Consider the following 306-nt stretch of genomic DNA (forward strand, 5'->3'; position numbering starts at 1 on the left):
AACAAAACGTATTGACAAATTAATAATTAAGATATAATGGGCACCCTAAATCCAGGAGTTGGGCTCAATCCCAAACATTGGGATTTAAACTGAAACATTGAAGTTCAATTTTCAACTGACCCCAAACCTGTTACCAATAAAACGAATATGCTAATATGCTAGGACAAAGACTCAGCGGTCATTAGCTTTACTAATGTCTGCCATATCTGATCCAACATGTCTAAACCACCGATACTGATAAAGCGGTGTAGGAAATAGTGAAAATAGAGGAGCTAAGAAAACATCCCATATTGTCCGTTAATGATT

The sequence above is a fragment of the Salmo salar genome, chromosome ssa06 (genome assembly GCF_905237065.1).
Source record: "Salmo salar chromosome ssa06, Ssal_v3.1, whole genome shotgun sequence".
Lineage (NCBI taxonomy): Eukaryota > Metazoa > Chordata > Actinopteri > Salmoniformes > Salmonidae > Salmo > Salmo salar.